Source organism: Microtus ochrogaster (assembly GCF_000317375.1).
Source record: "Microtus ochrogaster isolate Prairie Vole_2 chromosome 6 unlocalized genomic scaffold, MicOch1.0 chr6_random_2, whole genome shotgun sequence".
Lineage (NCBI taxonomy): Eukaryota > Metazoa > Chordata > Mammalia > Rodentia > Cricetidae > Microtus > Microtus ochrogaster.
In genome coordinates, this window is record NW_004949095.1 from 10,872,693 (window position 1) to 10,890,808 (window position 18,116).

An 18,116-nucleotide genomic window follows, 5' to 3' on the forward strand; every position below is an offset into this window, starting at 1 on the left:
GTGCTTTTATATTAAAATTGTCTTCTTGTACCCACTGGCCTGGATTAATTAAATTCGCCTTCAGTTATAATTATAGTTTTCCTTAGTTATAATAAAAGATAAAATAGGTATAAATATTGTAACCAATTCTTGGTTGATACTTATCTTGTTATATGTAATTTTATTATGTTAAAGTTAAAACCTTCATTTTTATTTAAACAGAAAAGGGGAGGTGATATGGAATTTCCCTTTGTATGCTGTGATTACCATTGATTAATAAAGAAACTACTTTGGGCCTAAAGCAGGGCAGAGTAGAGCTAGGTGGGGAAAATAAACTGAATGCTGGGAGAAAGAAGGCAGAGTCAGTGAGAAGCCATATAGCCCTGCCAGAGACAAACCCCAGAACTTTATATGATAAGTCACAGCCTCATGGTGATACATAGATTAATGGAAAAGAGTTAATTTTAAGATATGAGTTAGCCAGAAATACGCTTAAGCTATTGGCCAAACAGTATTGCAAATAATGTAGTTTTTGTGTGATTGTTTTGGGAGTCTAGGAGGCCAGGAAATGAACAAGCAGCCTCCTACAACAGTCTTTAGATACAGTAGAAAAGTAGTTTGCAACTAAATTGAGGTATTTTGAGCCAATATTTGCTTTTTATTTGATTTTATTCACATAAGCCTGAGTTGAAAGATATAATGCATGCCTGTAAAGCTAATGAGATGTGGCAAGCTTGAATGCCTACCAAAATTCATGTTGGTTTTATAAAGACAGAAAAAAATGTTGATTTCTAAACTTCTGGGTTTGAAAAAGGATACTCAGGAAAAGCTGACCTCCTTAGAGATCCTTTAGGAACTACCACAGACCAGGAAAATGCAAGTAGGTGTAACTGATGCTTCCGTCCTCATCTATTGGTTTTAGAGCACTGCTGCTTTCATTTATTTTAAATACAGAAATTTTCTATTAAAGTTTACCTTTTTAGCATTCCTTAGAAAAAGCTCTAGTAGTAGGGGTGAAAGAGGAACAGAACTGTACTTATAGAGCCTACAACCCATCTGGTTGGAACCCAGTGGTTCCAAGGTCCTCACAGAAGTTACCTTCTTTAGAGGATGATAAAATGATCTCAGATCTAAAAATATTGAAAATTTCCAAATACAAAGTTCAACAGATAATGCAAATTAATCAGATACACATGAAGACAAGGTAGTATAAGTGACAATCAACAAAAGTAACAAGCACAGACCCAAGATTGTTGAGATAAGAGTCATCATGTGAGGGTCTATGTACTTCTGCGCATGTACATGTGTGTATGTGTGCAGGGGTGCATGTATTATGTGCATGTGTATGAGAAGGCCAGAGTTCAACTTCAGGTATCCTTCTCCAGCATCCATCCAAGTGGTTTAATTGAGAAAGGATCTCTCACAGACTCAGCGCTCATCTCGTAGGCTAGGCTGAATGGCCCACAAGTTTCCAGGCATTCACCTGTTTCTGCCTCCCCAATTCTGGAGTTACAAGTGTATGACACCCTGCCCTGCTGTTTTTGTGTGGATTCTGGGATTTGAATTAACATCTTCATGTTTGTAAGGGAAACACTTTACCAACCAAGCTTTCTCCCCCGCCCCCCCCCCACTCAACTTGTCATTTTTAAGGGCATAGAAAATATTGAAAAGCTCAGAAAGGATTCGGAATTATTTCCTTCTTTTATTTACATTTTAGTCATGTGTTTGTTTGTAGGCAAGTACACATGACTGCAGGTCCACTCAGAGCTGGAGTTACGGGGGAAGGTGAAGTGAGCCTCCTGATGTGGATCCTGGGAATTGAATTTGGGTCCCTTGGAAGAACAGTCATCATTTTTAACTGCTGGGCCAGTTCTCTAGACCTGAAACTATTTATTTAAAAGTAATAAGTTGATTAAAGAGTCTCATAAGTCTTAGACAACTGAGGTCAGCCGGAACTACTTTGTTGAGTTTTGCTTTGTTTACGCTAACTAGAAGACGGAAGAGGTAACCTGCTGAGCTAGGTGGCCTCGGGTGAGTGGACTGAAGTCACCATTAATAGAAGTGGAAAAGCTGAACTGACAAAATAGCTGACTGAAAGGATGATTAACATATGCAGTAATTTACTTGACAAATTACTTCAGGATGAGTTGTCTAGGGTAGGGAGGTTATATGTAAACTTCCAAGAATCACATATTTCTGGCCTGAAATTTTAAAAATGAATTAGGACACTCTTCTATATAGTCCCTAGAAGATAAGAAAATCAGCCGGACCATGGGGGGTATGGGGACACTGGGGAATGGCGGGAACAGAGTTGAGTGAGGGGAGAAGAGAGTACAAAAGTATGAGCCATAAAACTATAACACTTTGTTTTTTCAGTGATATTTAAAAGCTTTGAAGGAGTGAGGTCCTGCATTCTCAAAGATCTCACAGTGCCCATCTTTTTATCAAATAAAGCATGTATTCATGCATACCCTGTTGGAGATTTCAGAGCTTTCCTTATATATAAGACCTAAGGTCCCAAAGAATTGAAGGACCCTAGTTCTTTGGAGAAGTAAAAAGAACACCTAAGGATCAGGTTTCAAAGGCAAACTCTGTTCACCATGTTTGATGTCCCAGTGTTATATTTATAATAGTTTTCAATGCAACTATGGTCCAAATGACTTTATCTCTGTCAAGTTTTGATTCAATGGGTTGGAGAAATAGACACTGCTCCAGGACAAGGGGAGCAGTGTAGTCACACTGAATCAAGGAGAGCCTACAGTGAAAAGAATGCTTTGCTGTTTTTCTTTTCTTTTGTTTTTGGTTTGTTTGTGTAAGGGTCTCTATTATGTAGCCCTACTTGTCCTGGAACTCACTACTTAGACACAGTCTGGCCTCAAACTCATGGAGATTTCCCAAGGCTGGGATTAAAGGTGTATGCCATCACATTTGGCTGTTTTGTCATTGTTGAAATTGATACACTTACAGAGATGAATAAAGGTAAGGAACATTCTGTTACAAACTGACAACATTGTCTTCTTGATGGAGGAAGGTCATTGGTTAAAAAATAAAGAAACTGCTTGGCCCTCATAGGTTAGAACATAGGTGGGTGGAGTAAACAGAACAGAATGCTGGGAGGAAGAGGAAGTGAGATAAGACGCCATTTCCTCTCATCTCTGGGGCAGACGCGATGCAGCTCTTCTCCAGAGCAGATGCAATGAAGCTCCAACCCAGGATGGACATAGGCTAGAATCTTCCTGGTAAGCGCACCTTGGGGTGCTACACACATTATTAGAAATGGGCTAGTCCAGGTGCGAGAGTTAGCTGAGAAGAGGCTAGATATAATGGGCCAAGCAGTGTTTAAAAGAATACAGTTTGTGTGTTGTTATTTCGGGGCATAAGCTAGCCAGGCAACCAGGAGCTGGGGCGGCAGGAACACAGCCCACAGCTCCTACAACATCATCTCAAGGAGAGGATCAACAAGTGATAACGCTTTATTCACGTGTATTTAGCTGATGTGACACAAGCCTGCCCTACCTTCAATACATTATTCTTGGCAGCAAACTTTGGTGAAGGATGTAAATGCCGTGATGGTTGTACATTTATCATCAAAAGTTACATCCATACTCTAATGAGTTAGCCTAGCGAAGAAAAGATAGTGGGAAGAAAATGTCTAAGTCTGTGTTACTGGCATCATAGCTTCGTTGGGGAAGGAAATCCCATCAAGCAATGACTTTGCTGACTTATCCACAAAATGGTTTTATAGTTTCACAGTTCACAGATTGTTTTCACCGGATACATGCAGGCTTCTAATGCTGAGTTTCACTTTCAAATGTCAAAGCCACTTTCAGGAAATAAGCACAGCTTGGTCTGTTACCTTTGGTTGTAAAAAATAATCACACCTTCAGTTAGCAATGATGGATACAAAGGCATTCTCTGGTCTCTTCACCAAGAACCAGTCATATCTACTGTCCTAGGAACTCTGGTTTAGAATTTATGACTCAGTATTTGCAAAGAATTTGATCAGGTGTCCATTCCTACCTTAGGTAGGAACTGTAGTCATTTCTCATACAATATATTCTGATTGTGGGTTCCCTTTCCCCAATGCTTCCCAGATCCTCGACACTTCTCTACCCACCCAAATCCACTGTGTGTACAAATCACTCAGAAGTCATTTTAAATTCATTGATGTTGCTTTCGGAAATTACATTTTTTTCTCTGTCTAAATTATTTGAAAAATGGTAAAAATGCATTTGAACTGTTTAATCATTTCCTCACATTCTATTTTAAACTTAACTAAGTACACATTTAAAAACCATTTTGTTCTTTTTCTGTGATATTTAACTATGCTTGATGTTTTTGTAAAAATAATTACACCAAACATTCTTTTTGTTATTAATTAAAACTTTCCCATTTATTTTACATCCCAATTTCAGTTTCCCCTCACTCCTTCCCCTTCCATTCCCCCTCCTCCTCCACCCCAGTCAATCAAACATGGGCTTGGCACATCAAATTGAGCCAGGACCAAGCTCCTTCCCTTGCATCTAAGCTAGGCGAGCCAATCCAGCATGGGGAATAGGTCCCCAAAAGCCAGTTTAAGAGCCAGGGACAGTCCTAATCCCACTGCTAGGATCCCCACAAGCAAACCAAGCTACACAACTCTTGCACACATGCAGAGGGCCTAAGTAGGTCCCATGCTGGCTCCCTAGCTGTCTGGAGTTCACTCAGGTCAGCTGTCTCTGTGGGTTTCCCTTGACCTTGACCCCCTGTCTCATAAAATCCTCTCTTCAGCAGAACTCCCAGAGCAGAGCTGGGACCAGTGCTTGACTGTAGCTCTCTGAATCTGCTTCCAACTGGATGAAGGCTCTCTGATGACAGTTAGCATAATCACCAACTTGATTACAGGAGATGACCAGATCAGGCACCCTCTCCACTACTGACTGGAGTCTTAGCTCGGGTTATCCTGGTGGTTTCCTGGGAGTTTTCCTGGCACCAGGTTTCTCCTTAATCCCGAAATTCCCCTCCCCCAATCAAGACATCTCTTTCATTACTCTCCCCGTCCAACCCCAAACTCTCACACACTGGGGATTCCTCATGTCCCCCACCCCAGTTTACTTACAACTATTTCTCCTCCCCAGGGAAATCCACGCACCCTTCTTTGGTCCCCCCTTGTTATTTAGCCTCTCTGGAGCTATGGATTGTAGCATAGTTACTCTTTACACTTAATATCCATGAGTACATTACCATGTTTGCCTTTCTGAGTTTTCACTTAGGATAATTTTTTTTTCTAGTTCCATCCATTTGCCTGCAAATTTAATGATATCTTGCTTCCTACAGCTGAGTAATACTCCATTGTGTAAATGTACCACATTTTCTTTACCCATTTCTCGGTTGAGGGGTATCTAGGTTGTAACCAGGTTCTGGCTATTATGAATAATAATGCTATGAATATAGTTGAGCAAGTGTCCTTGTGATATGATTGAGTATCCTTTGGGTATACGTCCAAGATTGGTATAGCTGGGTCTTGAGGTTGATTGTTTCTCAGTTTTCTGAGAAACCACCATACTGATTTCCAAAGTGACTGTACAAATTTGCAATCCTACCAGCATTAGAGGAATGTTCCTCTTACTCCAACATAAGCTGTCATCAATGGTTTTGATCTTAGCCAGGTGTAAGATGGTATCTCAGAGTCCAAAACATTTTTTTCAAAGGGAAAGTCAAATCTCCAAAAGGAACAGATGACTGCTTAAGTTTTGTTTCTCTTGTGAAGTATCTTTGAATAAACTGTCATAATTTAAGGTGCTATTTTGACACTAAACAAAAGAAGAGATTATATCCACTTCCTAAATCTCTTTCATTAATTTGATTTTTTAAACAATCAAAGAAACTGGATAGGTCATCTTGATTTCAATAACTGTTTTCAACAAATTTACTTCTAGAAAATCACCTGCCTTCAACTCAATCATTTGAATTATAACCCACATGCTACAGTTTTTACTTGGAAAGTTAGAAAGGTTTTCTCTCCTATCTCTATGATCTCGTTATTTATGGCATGAAAGGGCTTCATTGTCATTAGGTAAGCAAACTGATGTGAGTGACAATTTCATCAGAAAGTCTCACTGTTACCATCATGGAGGTTTGCAGGTCTCTTTTTCTGTGGAATGCTTCCTTTACATCAAGGCCTTTTCTCCACTAACTTGATAACACTGTGGAATGTCAATGGGAAAACTCAAAAGTCTTTGTTTTCCATATTTAAATGACTATGTTTATCTAAGAGCAAATAACATATGCATAGTTCAAACACTACATCCCATAATATACAATAGTCTCAAGTCTAAGCTGAAATGCTTCAGGCAGAGTTTGTTGGCATTGTGTGGCACGAGGGTACACTCTGGGTAGAGTGCACATACTATGTGTTTAGAACCAAGGCTGCAGTGAAGTTAAATGCAACACTAGCAAGTGATTGGTTATACACTTAATTCTAGGTTAATATGTGACACTTCAGTTATGGCCTATATGACATCACCACCTACAATGTAAAAACATACTTTAAGATAGCAATTAGCTTCATCTTCCCACTTCTTCCAACCTTTAAAGATTTTTTCCCCATGGAATCTACTAGAGATTTCTTTAGCTACTATATACACTGTATAGCTAGCTATCTTACATTATATGTTTCTACCTTTGTCATATAAAACTGTAATTAGAAGATGGATGAGTGGAAGAAGAAACAGTAGGCAAAGAGCTAAATGCCATTCTGACTCTCTTCAATGCAAAGACAACCTTCAAGTACAGGAAGTCTGTATTTGTGTTTGTAAAACTTATGCAGTCACGGGTGGAACAATAATCTTGGCCTAGGCCCATCTCCATGGTTCTAGTACCCTTCCTTCTCTATATAGGGGCTACTGTCAGTGCTGTGTTCATTGCAATATAGTATCAATATATCACAACAGTATAGTAACTTTGAAAATGATCATTATTGGTGTCTTCTTGTGCTTTGGGAATCCCTTGTTCCTGGAATCATGGTGCATGCTAGAACTGGTGACCTTCTCTTCTACTATCGAGAAGCCAGGTAGCCTTGGAAGGGAATGATCATCTCAGAGGCCTTGCCATACAAGATCTTACCAATGGACTAGAAAATGAGGCTCTGAGATTATGTCTATCAAAAATGGAAATTCAAGCTTTTAATCCCAGCACTCGGGAGGCAAAGGCAGGTGGATCTCTGTGAGTTAGAGGCCAGCCTGGTCTACAAGAGCTACAGAAAAACCCTGTCTCAAAAATAAAAAAAAATAATAATAATAATAAAATGGAAATTCAGACACCAGTAGCAAGTGGAATAAAATTGTTGCCAAAGTTAGTTCTTCAGTCAGTAAGTTTCCAGTTCCAAACATATATGATGTTCTTGTCTATCCCAAGGAATAATTCCTTTACCAACAATTTTATTTTCCTTTCCATATTATGGGACCTGGTTGTATTATGCATGTGTCCATTACATTTTGTCATTCTCCAAAAACAGAGCCTGAGACATGGATTCATGCACCAATGATTTACTGGGAAGGTCAACTGGGAGTAGAGAAGTGAGTCAGGAGCGGGGGAGACAAGATTAACTATGGAAAAAGTCTGGGAAATGGTCTGGGAAACATTCTTTAGAGAAGACTTATGGTGTGTTAAGGAAGCAGCTGAAAAGTTTATGCACCAATTTCCTCCAGCTCTTGCGTCAGGGTTGTTGTGGGGCCTGTGAACAAATTATTTCTGTCTGACACAAGCCTAGGCACAGCACCCTTTGATGTCCACTTAAAATGGAATGGGATATGTGCTAGTCTTCTTTGTAAATCTTTTCAGTGTTCATTGGATAGCATCTCCTTAAATAGAAACTTGAAAGGCATGAACCACCTACAGCCTAGAGTCCATCTTCCAAACACTATCAATTATTGATGCTGCCAATCAGTATAAATTATTTTCTTAAGAGATTGCTGTGGGGCAATGGTCTTGTATCAATAAAATGCTGATTGGCTAGTAGCCAGGCAGGAAGTATAGGCAGGGTGACCAGGCAGAAAATAGAGGCAAGGGAACAAGAACAGGAGAATTCTGAAAAGAGGAAAGCTCAGTCTACAGTCATCACCCAGACACAAAGGAAGCAAAATGAGGCTGACTCGCTGATAAAATGTACCAAGCCACGTGGCTAACACAGACAAGAATTATGGGTTAAGATGTAAGATATAAGAACTAATAAGAAGCCTGAGCTTATAGGCCAACCAGTTTATAATTAATGTAGGCCTCTGTGTTTCTTTGGGACTGAATGGTTGCAGGACCAGGCAGGATAGAAACCTTGGTCAACAGAATGGTACTAACATGGACAACTGCATCTACATAAAACCTGAAAGAGTTTGTGAAGTAATTCTAGAAAAAGAACAGAGTTGAGCATGGTTTCTTGGTAGGAGCATTTTCTTGGGTGGGCTCTGTTTGCTAGAGGAAAGCATGTCTTATTTAAGAACGATTTCCTGACTAAGCTTTAACTGCAAAAACCTTGCAGCTCTGCAGGGAGCCAGACAAGATCGCCATTATAAGATGGCGCCACATCCTGTCTTGTTGGTTATAAACAACTCCATATTTGGCTTATGCCTTTGAGAGCTGTGTGTCCCCCGCTTCCCGCATGCGCTATGGCTAAGGGTCCCTGGGCCTATCTCGATGCAGTCTGGTGGCAGCTGATGGTGGCAGCCAATCACAGGGCGACCAGTGTGCCAATTCCCTATATAAGCAGCCGCCATTGTGCCCCCTGGTCTCTCCCTCTCTCGTCCCTCTCGTCTCTCTCCCTCTCTCGTTCCTCTCGTCCCTCTCGTCCCTCTCGTGTCTCTCTCTCTCTCTTCTGCTCTCTCGTTTCCTGCCCCCCTTTGCTTTATGCTCTCTCTCAACCAAATGCACTCCAGTAAAGCGTGATCTGAGAAGAATCCTTGTAAGGTGGGTGTTTCTTCCTCACCAGTCAAGAAGCCCGCCTCACAGCTCTTTTAAGAGGCCCCAATAACAAACACTTAAATGGTGTTGATAAATAGCTGATAGCATGCTTCTGGTGGTGGCAGGGACCAGAACTCCATAGAACTGTGGCAGTAAACATGGCTTGGGCTGGTACCTCTTCCATGAGGCTAGACTCTCAGAAAGCTAAGGAATGGACTAGATCCAGCTGTCAAAGCCACGATTTCAATCCTAGCCATATTGCTTAGCAAATTAAAAACTCATGTGGCCAGAAAAAGAGAGATACATTAAAGATAGTTTCAGACGAAAAAGTCTCTAAACAATTTACAGTGTGTTTAAAAATATATGTAGGCTTGGGAGAGAAAAAAGAGATAGAGTCCTTAAAATAAAAAAATAAAGAGAGCAGTTGGGTGTGGTGGCACATACCTTTAATCCCAACACTTGGGAGGCAGAGGCAGGCAGATCTCTGTGAGTTCAAGGGCAGCCTGATCTACAGAATGAGTTCCAGGACAGCCAAAGATACACAGAGAAACCCTGACTCAAAAAACCAAAAATTAAAAATAAAAAGAAAAGAAGTAGAGTTTAAAATAAAGCCATGTAAAGATGGAAAATACACAGAGAATCTGGAGATTGTATGTTATTGTGTTGTCTTTAAATTGTTTGATGACTGAGAAAGAAGCACAGCTGCTAAAAGACATTTGATTATAAATGCTGCTGGATTAATCCAACATGTGTATTTTGAAAATGCCTTGACTTCAAAATTTAAGTCAAAAGATATGTTACTCTGGAGAAAAGGTTTTACTTTTGTTTCCACAGGAAATGAGAGGCTATGGATTCATTCTGGACTATTAAAAATAAGGTTTGATTAAGGAAGACTTCCTGAAACATCTCTGACAGGAGCAGATGGCCCAGATGTCTACATTCTACATCCAGAACAACCTCTCCTCTCTGTCTGCTGGCTGAGATGATCAAGCCTCACAGAATTTTCCAGTGAGTACTTGACCATAATCTTAAATTTTCTTTAGTTCCCCATAAGATTATCAGTGCCCCCAGTCAGCAGGAAGTAGCCTGAAAACCTATGCCCACATTCCCCCGAAATGGATTATGGATATTTATCTTAGTATAAAGTTACAAGTTGTTATGGATAATAGGAAAAAAGCTAAACAAAGGATATTCGATTCAGAGTTCTTGTTTTGAAAAAAAGGGAGGGGGGAGTGCTGGCTGTGGGACAATGGTCTTATATTAATAAAACACTGATTGGCAAATAGCCAGGCAGAAAGTATAGGTGGGGTGACCAGGCAAGAAGCAGAGGCAAGACAATGAGAATAGAAGAATTCTGGGAAGAAGAAAACTCAGTCTACAATTGTCACCCAGACACAGAAGAAGCAAGATGAGAACATCTCGCTGATGGCTAACATAGACACAAATTATGGGTTAAGATATAAGATATAAGAGTTAATAAAAAGCCTGAGCTTATAGGCCAACCAGTTTATAATTAAAGTAGGCCTTTGTGTGTTTCTTTGAAACTGAATGACTGCAGGACTTGGTGGGACACAAACTTCTGTCAACAACAGATAAGATAAACATAATTTTTCTATGTATTTGGTCACACATTCCCATCTTGGAGGATGTTTGTCAAGCATTTGTTTGATTTGATCAGCAGTGGTAGCTATAACAGAAGTTCTTGGTATGAATGAAAGAAATAAGATGACTTTGTACAACAGGGAACCAGGTTGGCTAATCTCTCTTCTCTCTTCTTTCCTCTTTCTCTCCTCTGTCTCTCTCCTCTCTTCTTTCCCTCTCCTCTCTCTCTCCTCTTTTTCTCTCTTTCTTCTCTCCCTTGCCTCTCTCTCCTCTCTGTCTCTCTTATTCATGGTTTTTAAGACAAGAAAGAAAGAAAGAAAGAAAGAAAGAAAGAAAGAAAGAAAATTAAAGAAAGAAAGAAAGAAAGAAAGAAAGAAAGAAAGAAAGAAAGAAAGAAAGGCTAAAGTGTTCAGTGTTAAGCCCTAGGATTGATACCTAAATACAGTAAAAATAAAAAATAAATTAACAAATATATAACTATGTTTAAAACCTAGAAAAATATCATTTCTAAAGAATGAGAGGGTGGGCCTGAAGAGACAACTGGGCAGTAAAACATTCACTGCTCTTGCAAAGGACTCACATTCAATTCCCAGCACCCACTTCAGGTGGTTCACAGCTACTTGTAACTTCAGCTGCTGTGAATCTGATGTCTTCTTTGGCATATGTGAACACCTGCACTCATGTCCTCATATATATGCAAAGACATACACATAAACACATAACTTCTTAAACAATTTTTTGAGATTATAATATCATTATATTACTTCCTCTTTCCTTTCTTCTGTCCAACTCCTTACATGTGCCCCTCCTGGCTTTCTTCCAAATTCATGGTCTCTTTCTCTTTGAATATATAATAAATACAACAACTAGACATATCAATAAAGAGATTGAAATTCTTAATGAGGTGATAAAGCAACTTTATCTAAGAAACATCTATGTCACACTCCATTCAATAATAACAGGATTCATATTCTTCTCCAGTGTGCATTTTTCTGCTGCAGATTTTAATGTAGGTCATAAAGTTAACTCAATAAATTTGAAAAGTGAAATTATACAATGCATTCTCAGATCAAAATAAAATTAAATTATAAATTATCAACAAAGGAAAATTTGGAAATCCACAAATAAGTAAAACAATGTTAGCAAACAAATCAAAGAAAAATAACCCAGCAATTTAAACTAGAAAAATCATGCTCCAACTAAATGTTATAAATGAAAATGAAAATAGCATAATTTCCTACAAGTTTTCTATGAAAAAGGATAAAGGTTAACGCAAAAATAATTTCCATAAAAATAGAAAACAGTAGATGAAAGCAATGAAGTCAAAAGTTGGTTCCTTGAAAAGATAATAAAATTGGCACACCGTTAGCTAGGGTGACTGAGAAAAACAGAAAGATGATTTTAGTTATTATTATACTAACTAATAATTATCAAGGAGAGGACATTATTTGCTAGTCTTCCAAAAATAAAACAATAGTAAGAGAACACTCTGAAGAACGAATTAGATAACTCAAGCAAGATGGGAAAATTCCAAAAAGATACATGTGCTAAAACTGACTAGCTAATAAAATTTAAAATCCAAATATATTTATTACAAGTAAAAAACTAGATTAGTTATTTAGAAATTTTTCATAATGAAAAGCATAAAATATGCAATGCCTCTGGCAAATTCTAATAAGTAATATCTATTCTTTATGAGCTCTTCCAAACTATGATTTAAAAAAACACTATAACATTTTCTATAAGGCCCAAATCACCCTGATGTTCAAACCAGACAGTCATTATGAGAAAAAAATAAAGCAAACACCAGCATCTTTATAATAGTGGTAGAAAAATTTATAAAAAGTAGCAGTAAATCAGCAATATTTAAGAACTTTAAAAATACATACCAGGTGGTGGTGATTCCAGAAACTCAACCTCGGCTCAATGTAAAGAAAATAAAGTCAGCCAACGCAAATACACTTGACAGATCTATGGAGTCATGTGCTAGTGTGCCCCAGCACCGTGTCAGACGGGGGTGCAATCACCCACGGGCTTAGGTTTGCTCTTGGAGTGGAGAAAGATTACTAAATCTACACCATGGAGGTGGCTCTACAATTCTGTGACTATACTACACTGTTGAGTGGCATTTTCATAAGCTAGTCTTTTGATATGCAAATTACATCTTTTTATAAATATGTTGAAAGATAATAAAGCAGAAACCATTGATTTGACCATAGGTAATATTTACTGGAAAATAATGAACAGTTAAGGCATTTAAGTGGGATTCTGTACATTTTTATCACCACTCCTGACATCCAAAAGACTAAAGTGAAGTTCCAAAATCTTAAATTTATTAGCTATTCTCAAATCCTTGGAGTTTTAATTTAAATAAATTTATCAAATATATACTGTATACATACATAATACTACATAAAATGGAATACATGTATATATATGTATATATATATATATGATACTTGGATAGATGAACACATAAAGCTCCATTGAAAACCTAGATTTAAAGCACATATATAATAATATCTACTCTTAATAATTATAATTTATGAGCAGTGATGATGTATACTTTTAATCCTAGCACTTGGAAGGCAGAGGTAGGTGGATCCCCGAGTTCAAGGCCAGTGCAGTTTACAGAGTGAGTTCCAGGACAGCCAGGGCTACACAGAGAGACCCTGTCTTGAAAAACAAAACAGAAAGGACCCAAAAAAATGCCTAAAATGCTGATAACTTATTTTATTACAAACTTCAAATCACATGACTTAACCCCATGAGCTTTCTACTTCATTAAATATTGTCATTTATGAATTACCTAAAATTAACATCAACTATTTAAAATATATTTTATATATCATTTTTATCTTTAGATTATCTGCATTAATACCAACTTCATGATATTAGCCCTCTGTACCTGGAATCATGTATATGTAGATAATAAATTGTGCCCATCAATAGGAAAGCTATGGTCAAAGTGGTAGCTTTTTACTTTACTTGTGAGCAAATGGGGCTTATTTCTTCTGACCCTAAAGGTCTGATCTCCAAAATATATAAAGATCTCAAGAAACTAGACCGTAAAAGGCTAATCAACCCAATTATAAAATGGGGCACTGAGCTGAACAGAGAATTCTCAACAGAAGAAGTTCAAATGGCCAAAAGACACTTAAGGTCATGTTCAACTTCCTTAGCGATCAGGGAAATGCAAATCAAGACAACTTTAAGACACCATCTTACACCTGTCAGAATGGCTAAAATCAAAAACACCAATGATAGCCTTTGCTGGAGAGGTTGTGGAGAAAGGGGTACACTCATCCATTGCTGGTGGGAATGCAAACTTGTGCAACCACTCTGGAAAGCAGTGTGGCAGTTTCTCAGGAAATAGGGATCAACTTACTCCTGGACCCAGTAATACCACTCTTGGGAATATACCCAAGAGAGGCCCTATCATGCAACAAAAGTATATGCTCTACTATGTTCATAGCAGCATTGTTTGTAATAACCAGAACCTGGAAACAACCTAGATGCCCTTCAATGGAAGAATGGATGAAGAAAGTATGGAATATATACATATTAGAGTACTACTCAGCAGTAAAAAACAAGGGCTTCTTGAATTTTGCATGCAAATGGATGGAAATAGAAAACACTATCCTGAGTGAGGTAAGCCAGACCCTAACTCCAATGCTCTTTCAAATACCCTCAAGACCAAAAGCCACCCTTATGTAAGAATGGGCCTTCAAGAAAGCTAGGTGGAATCATACATCTGAAATTGTTTTATAGCTTCCTTGGTCACGGGACGGAGAGCCCAAGGAGAGTATGAAGTTAGGAAAGCCATGCAAAGGCATTGAGGGGAAAGACCAGAGATCCAGCCACACATTTTGTAGACACATCTTGGCATAGAGATCAGAACTGGGATTTATCTGGGATATGCTACAAAGTCCTTGTGATCTTTGAATTATCCCACTGTGCAGTAAATTACTCAGCAACAAATCATAAGTTTAATTAATTTTCCACTTTCTCCCATGTTTTTTAAAATGCTAGTTAAACCCTTTTAGCCTCTGCTTTTTTGTGAACTCTCTAGACAGCCTTAGATCTGTGGCTCTAAACCTCTTTGTGTTGATCCCACTGCCAGATTGATGTTTTTATTGCCTTGTTTCATTTCTAATCAATCTTTAATTTTCAAAGGGCATTTCCTTACATGCTTGAACATTTTCTTTTCTTGCGTGTAGGAAGCGCTGGTAAATTTTCTAAACTTTCCTCTCTGCCTTTATCTTCAGTTCCATCAGTGACCACTTGACCTTTGATATTTTTCATGGGCTTCTGCTAAGGATGTTGACACTTCAGTGGGTCTAAGAATAATTGCTGGGCTGTGTAGTGGATGAGATATTTTGCAGTGCGGGACATGTTGATATATCAGCAACAGTTTTGAGAGGCATGAGATCATAACCTAACGAAGAAATGTCACACAGGATGACTTCCTTGGCAAGGTAATGCCCTTTAGGGTCGTGTGAAGTTATGTTACTGACCTCACTACATTTCTACTGAGTTGGACTGAAAGCAGCATGGAAAACTCTTTTTGCCAGGAGAAATGTAGCTGATCTCTCAGTTGGAAAGTTTCTAGCATCCTGACTTCTGTTATTTGTTCAGTTTGATTTAAGCCTCAGTGAAGTTGAATTTCTCTATCATCTCTCTCTCTCTCTTTCTCCCTCTCCTCCTTTCTCCCTCTCCTTCTTTCTCCTCTCTCCTCTCTCCTCTCTTCTCTCCCCTCTCTCTCTCTCTCTCTCTCTCTCTCTCTCTCTCTCTCTCTCTCTCTCTCTCGTGCATACTGCATTCATGGGTGTGCACATGTGTGTTGCTGGTACGCACACAGAGGAGAACATCTGGTGTCCCACTCAATCATTCTCTTCCTTACACCCCCCAACACAGGATTTCTCGCTGAACCTGAAGCTTGCAATTGTAGCTAGGCTGGCTGACCAGCAAGCTCCCAGGATCTACTTGTTTTCTGCCCCAAATGCTGATAATACTGGCATGCACAACCATGTTTGGCTGCAATTGGGTTCTGGGGATTCTAACTAACGGTCTACTGCTTGCATAGGAAATGTTCTTGTTCACTGAGTCACCTTCACAGTCCCAAAGATGAATGTCATATTTGTTCAGCAATGATGGAATAGTATATTACCAAAATGAATTAATGTGATGCAAAACACCACCACAACATTTGTGCACACAGGCAAGTTGCCTGGAGCCAAGGCAGAGTCCTACTGCTAAGTACTTTTGCTCAGAACCTTGAAAACATTTTATTTATTTATTTTTGTTTGTTTTTTTTTTAATTTTTTATTGCACATCACTCCTTTATTATACTGATCTGGTAAGAGATTTAGTATAGCCAAAACAAGTTCTGAACCCACATGGTAGGGTCAAACAGCTGGAACATGATTCAGACAGTGAAAAACAAAATCCTGGACATAATTAAGGGGCACTTCCTCTCTACAAGACAAGGCGGAGGGATCCCAACACACAGTAAGAGACACTCCTGTCCCTTGAGGACAAGGAGCTTATCTCACTTGATATGAGGGATGGCTTATTTTCTGGTGACCACATAGGACTATTTCAATCACCACTAGAAACCTCAGAGGGGCTTTTGTGTGCTGATAAATATATATATGTACTTTTTTATTTTTGTAAAAGTAAATTTAACATATAGATTTGACAGGATTGATCCCATCCTTCCGAGGCCAGCAGCTCCTCTAGGGTCAGAGAGGAAGACAGTATCTTCTAAATCATCTTTTAAATGCAAGCTACTTTCACCTTCCACTGGAATGACTACAGCCCCCAGTTATCTAACTGCGGAAGAGCGCAGGACAGGCTCCAGGGACAAAACTTGGCTGCAGCATTTCACTGGTCAGGCCACAGCATGGTTCCTCCTTGACATCCTCCTAAAGCAGACCCTTGTAAACAAAGGATCACCATGGCCACCTACAAGCTAGTCTTCATCCAGCATCTGAAACTCGAAGAACCACTTTAGCCTGACCTAAGCCCGGCCAGCCACAAGGAGGCAAAGACAGGCGTTGAGAGATGCTGGCTATGAATTGGACTTCTGCTTCACCTCCGTGCAGAAGAGAGCAATCTGGACCCTCTGGACAGTCCTGGATGCCGTTGACCAGATGTGGCTGCCAGTGGTCAGGACCTGGCGCCTCAATGAAAAACACAATGGGGTTCTGACTGGTCTCAATAAAGCAGAAACTGCTGCTAAGCATGGTGAGGCACAGGTAAAGATCTGGAGGCGATCTTACGATGTCCCACCACCGCCAATGGAGCCGGATCATCCCTCTACAGCAACATCAGTAACAATCGCAGGTACGCAGACCTTACTGAGGACCAGCTACCGTCCTGTGAGAGCCTAAAGGACACTATTGCCAGAGCACTGCCCTTCTGGAATGAAGAGATTGTGTCCCAGATCAAAGAGGGGAAAAGAGTCCTGATTGCGGCCATGGCAACAGCCTTCGGCGGATGGTCAAGCATCTGGAAGGTCTCTCAGAAGAGGCCATCATGGAGCTGAACCTGCCAACTGGCATTCCCATTGTCTATGAACTGGACAAGAACTTGAACCCCGTTTAACCCATGCAGTTCCTGGGAAATGAAGAGACGGTGCGGAAAGCCATGGACGCTGTGGCCTCTCGGGGCAAGGCCAAGAAGTGAAGGCGATCAGACAGACTTCTACCCCAAGACCCTCCTCCCTCCCTGTTTCTGCCTCCTGCACCCTTCCCAGCACCCGTCACTGACTCCATGTTTAGGATCTTAAGTTGTAGCTGCAGATGGGTCCCCTGGCTCTCATTTTTGTTTTAGTATTTTATCCCCTGCACCCACTCCCTTCATAGAATCTAGCCAGAATAACACCTCTAGGGTGCAGGTTCTTGGTCCACATCCAGGGAAGGCTCCTCTTCCCAGGAGAGTTGAGAGGCAGTAAAAACATTTTAAATCGTCTCAAAATCTATACCAAAACTGTTCTTTTCCTTGACCCTTGGGTGTGAGCATCAAGCTCAGTATCACAAATTCAAGGGTTGGGACTTGACTTATGTGTCTAGAAAGTTTTTCTGAAATTAAGGCTAGTTTACATTGCTAGGTAGAGTAGGGGCACTCAGCTACATGTAAAAACTCATAGGATCTTTCTTCCCAGTTGGAAGGAGTTTAACACAGTCACAGTTCTGAAGCTGGAACATGGTGTGCTCTGGTTCTTAGGTGTCATTCTCTTCCTGCCTAGGGGGCTTTATCTAACTGTGAGCCCTTCGGTTCCCTCCCACTTCTCCCTCCAGGCTGAGTCCAGTCCCTAGTTGGTTCACTGATAGGCAGATTACCATTCCTCTTCTAGCTGTGCTGATATCTGTGCACTAAGACTCACTTCTAATTCTAGCTACAGTGTCTCTACCTACTCCGTCCTCATGCCCAGAATTCCAAACAGTAGTCAAGAAGTGATCTGAGGTGACATGTCAGGAGTCCAAAAGGAGGCTTTCGGTGAAGTCTCCCTGATACCCTCAAGGGTCTGTGTGATACCGAGAGGAGGCGGCCAGAGATGTTCTGTCCCAACAAGGCCACCATGTCACTTAAAAATTCTA

At 39.9% G+C, this 18,116-nt stretch overlaps 1 pseudogene; it reads left to right on the forward strand.

Annotated features, from left to right (window-relative positions):
* The window catches only part of LOC101982523, a 64,308-nt pseudogene extending 47,106 nt beyond the window's left edge, over positions 1-17,202 (forward strand).
* The last annotated feature ends 914 nt before the right edge of the window (positions 17,203-18,116 follow it).